Raw genomic sequence first — 6933 nt, 5'->3', positions numbered from 1 at the left:
TACAAATCTTAAGTAGTGACCTCTCTCCATATTTCTGGGAGCTGCAGAATAAAGAACATTAATTCCATTTTATGACTGAAAAAGTTGAATTGCAGAGAAAGGAAAGGCTAAAGAGAGGCCTTACTCCTCCCTCCAAGATTTTACAGTCTGTGTTGGTCCAGAATACAACAGTTATTCTAAGAAGATAAGCCTTTATTTCCTTGGAGAAAGTAATATGAGCTTTACACTTGTTAGGAGGGTTTCCTGGTGTAGCAATACCAATTGAAGTTAACTGGCAAATACTTCCTTATGCAGATAAGGTTTGAATTACTCCAGAAACACATGCTCCTACAACATGATCCTATGTTCCCCCCACTCTACTTCACTGTTTCTCATATCCATAACCTACTGGACGCAAAATCCTGTTCCTACCATACTGTGTACCACTGTGTGTGTCTGTGTGCATGCAGAGTTTCAGCATCCCCCATTTCTTAGAAGTGCCCTGACCCACAGCAACTTGCTGAACTGAAGTGAGTTAACAGACATCTAAGCCAAGACCTAAAGTAACCCTCTTGTGCCTGTCTGAGCAAAGCCATCTTAGGACTGCAAACCTGAAAGTACCTCTGTTTGAGTGAACCAACAGATTGCTCTGCAGGTCTCAAACCAGATGTAAGGTCAGTCACACCAGACCCTGCTTAATCAGCTGGCTTTGCTGAGAAATATGATAAGGGAGGGCAAGGCTGGGAGACACAGCTCCTATTGGCAGTCTCTGACAGCTCCCTTTTATTGCAAAGCAAATGGTGTGGAAGATTATAGGTGAGAAACTTGCTCACCCACCCACAGTCTGACTTTCTTTCTGCATGCCATTTGTTTGTGTAATGGCATTGCACAGTTGTTCCAGCTGTATGTACAGCTACATCCTTTAAAACAGATCATTCAGGTCTGATGTAACATAACTGACCTCAGCAGAGCTTAACCATGCTCTGTGGTTCTGCATCGTAGCTGGCATCCTTAGGGCTCTCCAGTGGCAATTGCTCTGTAGGTGCCTCAGTTCCTCTATTTAGGGGCTAGTGACCTTCTCAAAATTGCTACTAGCTACTCAGCAGGTGCTCACTTGGGATTTTAGGGCCAGGATTTGAAGCCTCTGCCCCTCCTGAACTGGAGCTGCTAGGTACTTTGAATTGAGTCTTTTTCAATCTGTGCAGGTACACTTGTCCCACTTAGTGTAACTATTTGACATTCACAGGAACGGATCCTAAACATCACATTTTCACATCCCCCATACCTTCACAAGTGAGTTATAGAGTCAACCATTGGCTCTCTCCTTTCTAATCCTTCAACAAATATCTAGCTGAGGAGGCTGAGAAAGGCTAACTTCTGCTCAGTCTGGGGCCTTTGCTGTGATCCAGATTTAAATCCCTTGATTTTAATCACACAGAAATATGAACCTGCATCACTTTGATGTAAATGACTTCCCTAACCATTTGGCTAGTGGCTGTTTTGAGGTGTCTCTGTTGGATTTCCACAAACAGAAAAGTCACTTGTATGTGTCTGTCTCTGCCAAAGGAATCGTGGTCGAGTGCTGTGTGGAAACAGGTGCCTTTCTGAGTCAGTCAGACATTTCTGCATCTATCCTTTGTTTTTGTAAGCTCGTATGGACAACTCCTTGCTAAAGAACAAGGGGGGGGTCTCCCAGTTATGCATCTAAGCATTCCTGTACATTATATGAGGAACATGCTTACCTTTCTTAGGGCTAAGGGCTCCACTACAGGACAAGTCCATCTAATACCAAGATGTTACAGTGCCTGAGAACCAAGAAGCATCTAGACCCATGAGAGCTAACTCAACAATATCTGTGACAGCAATTCTTCACACCACTGGCTACTGCTACCCAAGCACTGGACTATTCTTTCTCTTCCTATTCTAGTCATTCCCTAAGGGCTAAATCCACATAAAGATTTACACATGTAGTGATTCATCAAGCAAGAGAGAGGGTGGGTAATAGTTCCCTACCTCACAGCCAAGTTAATAATTTATGAGCAGCGAAACAACTTCAAGAGCGGCTGAGATGGCCTGCCCATGAACTTTAGGTAGATGGCATTCATGTCATAGCGCTGGCCTGCCCTACCTGAGTTAAAGCAGAGACTTGAAAATGAGTCCCTCGTTCCCAGACATGAGCCCCAAGCACTTTATTTAATTTTTTCAAGACAAAGCACTGGTTTTACATGTAACATCTGGACACAGTCCAGCTGAAGGCATTTCACTATGCTTGAGTAAGAATGGGGTCCTGTCCACCTCTTTTTTTTGTTTGTTTTTTACTGGCTTTGTTAGCTTCTTTCATTATTTTATGGATTCAGTGAATCCCACTGTTAGCTACTCCATGCACAGCAGGGACTATCATACTATTACTCTGAGAATTAAAGGTTACAGAGGGGTGATACAGATAAAGTGGTAAATACCCTTATTTGTGAGATCATGCAGAAATTCTGTGACAGGGCCTAAACTTTCCAAAGTTTTAGTCCAGCATCAAGAACACTATACAGTAAACTTTTGTGGCTAGTAGTTATCATTATATTTTATGTCACATCAAAATATATCCTCATATTCAACCCTTATGCCTTCAACTGATTGCTCAGCTGAAACATTGTGTTCTGAGCTCAAAAGGCAACAGTATCATGGAACAAACAGCAGTAACATCCAGGATTGCTGGATCTCAAGAGAGATCCCTTGGGAAGACTACTCCCTGCTCAGTTTCCTGGGTCACTCACTGCTGCATGGTACCTCCTGGATTACTGCAGCTAACGCTGTCTCAAACAGAAGACAAACTTGTGTGAAGCCATCACCACCTTCCTTCAGGCATCTCCTGAAGATCTTCAGTGTTGCTAAATCCTTCAAATTCTCCACAAGCCAAATGAGTTTGGAGCATGGCTGCAGTGGACAATAAAAGCTTCGTCTTCCCAGTGAATTACAACCAACCTGAAAGCAAGACATCTGAGACTGTCCAGACCCCCTTTCTCCCCTCATGGAGAAGACCAGCAGATCAGAACCGGTGCAGATATTGGGGAGATCTCAACCCTCTCCAGAGCTGGATCCTAAACTTAACATAATTAAGAGAGTAGGAGCAGGAAAAGTAGTCCCTGCAAATCCTCTGCCCCTCCCCCTTCTCTTTGCTTGTTACACAATGCTGGCACCAGCATAGCAGAGAAGAACTCTGCTGTACATATTCCTTCCTGGCACAGGAGAAGGGTTTGAGCACAAATACGAAATGCAAGAGGAGCAGAGCTGATTTTGGCCTGGGAGTGGTGAGGGAACTCATGTGGGAGCAAGACTGATTAGGCAGAAGCAAGACCAGAAGAAATGATGAGAAAGAAATGATTTATGAAGAAGAAATCACAAAAGATTGCTTTATTTGCTGGGAAAGGGGTTGGATCCATGTGGGGAATGTGCTGTAGGAATTAATGTGACCTTAATATACTTGGGAACACTGGCAGCACCATTTCTTTCTCTCTCACACAAACACACAGAAACACAATGCTGTGCACTGCAATAACAGTTCAAAAATCAAAGGGCTGACACTGAAAAGTATGAATCAAGATTTTTGAATCTCTAGGCTTGAAAGTGCTGTAAGACTTCAAAAATCCTCTCATCTAAATGGTGATGATGCTCGAGTCTCCTTGTTAAGTAAGATTTGAGATGGGGCATTATTTTGGGTGCACCCAAACTGCTTACATTCCATTCAGGTCTTGACTTACAGTCACTGCTTTTTAAGGAGCAATTCTCCTTTATTTTGAAGGCCATAACTAAATAAACTCCTCACTGTGCTTTGTTGACAGCAAAACCATGTAAAATCAAGCTGCCAGGCACTGTCTATGATAGTTCCAGTATATCAAGCAGTCATCCACCCAATTTGCCTTCTACAATTATATTTTTCTGTGCTATACCTCATAAAATTAGCATTTTTACATTTTAAACTTGTATTTGGAAGGCACCCTGTTTATCTATTTGAGATGCAGGAAATCTTTAGTACCAGGATAATGTTCTAACTGGGGAGATCCAAAAGAGTACTGGAAAAGGGGATTAACAGCAACATTAATCGGGAGAACTGAAATGCTTTAAAAACACTGTCTTGCAACTCCAACCTGCAATAGAATTACGTACAGAGTAATAGCAATCATGACTTTTTCATCAGCAGCTATCCAAATTAGGTTAATCCTAATTCTTCATTATACTGAAAGTTCCCTCAATTACCTGTTCTTCATTTATCATAGCCAGATGGGCAAATGCTGCTTCACTGAATTTCTGCTTGCTGCAACTCATCCTTTCTTTTTGATCCTATCCTTATGGTGTGCCTCCTGTTCAGCTTCCACATCTGTGTCTTCTTCAGTTTTGCTTCTGGTGACAGATTTGTACAACCCTGACTTTATGCATTGCGTCTTTCTATTCACTCATGTACATGACTGGCTGAAGCCTTTCCATAATCACTGACTAAATACAGACCAACTGATTTATTTAAGAGATGGTTTTCAAAGGCATTACCAAAAAGAGATGTATGAACCTAACCAAGTTTGATAAGCAGGTTCCTTAAGAATGAGTAACAAACTCCACAATTTCTCTCCTTCTCCACATTTTCTTTCCTACTATCTCACCTCCCTTTCTGCTTTCATCTGTTATAGCTTGCTTTGGTAAGCATGCTCTTGTTTTAATTTAGAGATTTTGGAAACTTCTGTTACTCAAGAACTAAATCTTATGTTCCAGTGAGTTTAAGTCAGTAGCAGCAAAGAAATAGGTTACATATTCCCATAAAAATTAAAACAGTTTCAAAGCCTCTCTAAGTTACACTGCATTGCTTCTACCCCAAGAGGTAGCTCCAGCACCTAGACTCAAGCACTATGGAACTATCAGTTTTTTGCTAGGAATGCCTTCTTGCACAACTTCCCTTGAAAGTAAAGGTACCTTAGCTGAAAAGAGTAAAAAGTTTTGGAGACTGTATCTACACATATATTAACATCCATAGTTTTAGAACACAATAATCCTTTGAAACCTTGTTCAGTGTTGAAGATCTTAAAACAGCTTTCACGTGTTTTCTTGAAGTTCATTTTGCCCTATTCTGGTATGCAGTTTCTGAATGCCATGTTGCTGCTGTCTCCTCCAGCAACAGTGACAGCTTTTCAGTGGCTCTTACTGCAATATGCACTGACCTCAGAGATACCAGAGATCCTCTCTACCTGCTTAGTGCTAGCTTAAACATGTATATCAGTTTATCTCTGAAAAAAACCCAAAACCCAAACCAGCTGTTTGAATCTTAGTCCTGAGAGATGAGAATTTTTAAGGGCATAGATATTTTTCCATTGTAATCACTCATCTTTCTGAGAAACCTTTGAATCTTTGCCCAGAACTGCGCAGCGTGACAGATAGTTGCCTAGACATTCACACTCAACTCCATTTTCAACTGTAAGTTTCCACATACTTATATGATATATAAAAAAAAAAAAAGTAAAAAAAAAAGAAACCTTCTAAAACCAAATACATGCTCAATAGCAATCACAAACATTATCTGTCCTGATGCTACCTCATACACAGGCAGGATTACTGGAACAGGAGACACTATCAAGAACGTGGTTGCCTAAGCCATAGCATAACAGTAGTGAAAAAGACCATTTTTTTATTGCAATCCCCTCTTCTATCAGCCAGAATATTTATTTACAGAGATAGCAGACTCATAAGACGTAATTACATTAAAATTTTACCCTGATTCAAGTGGTAAGCAACCACCTGTACTGTTGTAAACCTCCAATTTAGAAAGGGTAAGCCAAAGTGAGGTTTGCCTTACCTGAAGTGTGTCAGAGACGGAGCGCTGAAACCTTTTGCTGGAATTTGTAGGCAGATACCTAGCAATGATGGGACGCTACACCAAGCTGAAAAGTTGAATATGATTGCCCATTTTTGGAATGGCATAATGTTCTCCAAACATCTGGAGGAGACAGCCCCCCTCAATTATCTGCAAATTGCCCAGTGCAATGGAACCTAAATCTTGGTTGATATCTGCATAAAGGAAAATGCTGTAAGTTTTTATGAAAAACGTACATAAAAAGACTCCTCCATTGAGCTCACTCAGACTGGAAAGATCCATTTCTTCTCTGGGAAGAATCAGGTATACCAGGCCTCCTGAGAGTGCAACCGGAATGTTAATGGAAATAGTTTGGAGGGAGTGGCAGGCTGTGGACTATGAGGAGGAGGAGGATGACTTGACGTTGAAATGCAGAATTACAGAATGGTTGAGGTTGGAAAGGACCTCTGGAAGTCATCTGGTCAAATTCCCCTACTCGAGTAGGGTTACCTAGCGACAGTTGCCCTGGACTGTGTCAAGACAGCTTTTGAATATCTCCAAGGATGGAGACTCCACCACCTCTCTGGGCAACCTGTGCCAGTGCTCAGTCATCCTTATAGTGAAAAAGTGTTTCCTGCTGTTTAGGAGGAACCTCTTGTGCTTCAGTGTGTGCTCATTGTCTCTTGTCCTGTCACAGGGCACCACTGAAAAGAGCCCGGTGCCATCCTCTTTACAACTCCCACACAGGTATTTATATAGATTGATGAGATCTCCCTGAGCCTTCTCTTCTCTAAGCTAAACAGTCCCAGCTCTAAACTGAGCTGGGATATCAGTTGTACAATATCATATCAATTGTAAGATAAGATCTCATCAGCCAACTACTGTGAGAAAAAAAAGGCATCCTGGATTTTTTTTGACTCTGAGGCCATCATGGAAAAAAGGCTTTTTTGTTCTAGTCTAAAATACTGTAGTCAACTCAACTATTAAAAACTGTACAGTTCTGAGCAGTCTGTACTATGTTGCTGTAACATCTTATTACATATTTCTGGACATGTCTCTCCCCAAGGGGTAAACATCTCTTTTGGACTAGTTGAAAGAGCCAGCATGAGAAACACTGAGACTGAAGC

The sequence above is a fragment of the Strix aluco genome, chromosome 3 (genome assembly GCF_031877795.1).
Source record: "Strix aluco isolate bStrAlu1 chromosome 3, bStrAlu1.hap1, whole genome shotgun sequence".
Taxonomy (NCBI): Eukaryota; Metazoa; Chordata; class Aves; order Strigiformes; family Strigidae; genus Strix; species Strix aluco.
The sequence above is the reverse complement of the archived record's forward strand: the minus strand, read 5'-3'. Positions refer to the sequence as shown.